Genomic DNA, 439 nt, shown 5'->3' on the forward strand with positions numbered 1-439 from the left:
CTGCACAGATGTGGCTGATAGCAGCTCAGTGTCCAAGTGGGTTCCATAGTAATGGGAACAAGGACTGTCTCTGACATGAACTCAGTGGCTGGCTCTTTGATCACCTTTCCCTCAGGGAAGGTGTAGGTTTACCAGGCCACAGAGGAAGACAGTGCAGCCAGTCCTGATGAGACCTGATAGACTAGGATCAGAAGGAAGGGGAGGAGGACCTTCCCTATCAGTGGACTGGGGGAGGGGCATGGCTGGAGAAGAGGGAGGGAGGATAGAATTGGGAGGGGAGAAGGGAGGGAGCTACAGGTGGGATACAAAGTGAATAAACTGTAATTAATAAAAATTAAAATTAAAAAAGAAATATAGCCAAGAAACATAATTGAGGCAGAGATTGTTTTCATTATCATGCATTTATACAAAAGTATATAAATATCATGTCACACAACAA

The sequence above is a fragment of the Meriones unguiculatus genome, chromosome 1 (genome assembly GCF_030254825.1).
Source record: "Meriones unguiculatus strain TT.TT164.6M chromosome 1, Bangor_MerUng_6.1, whole genome shotgun sequence".
In the NCBI taxonomy this organism is placed as follows: Eukaryota; Metazoa; Chordata; class Mammalia; order Rodentia; family Muridae; genus Meriones; species Meriones unguiculatus.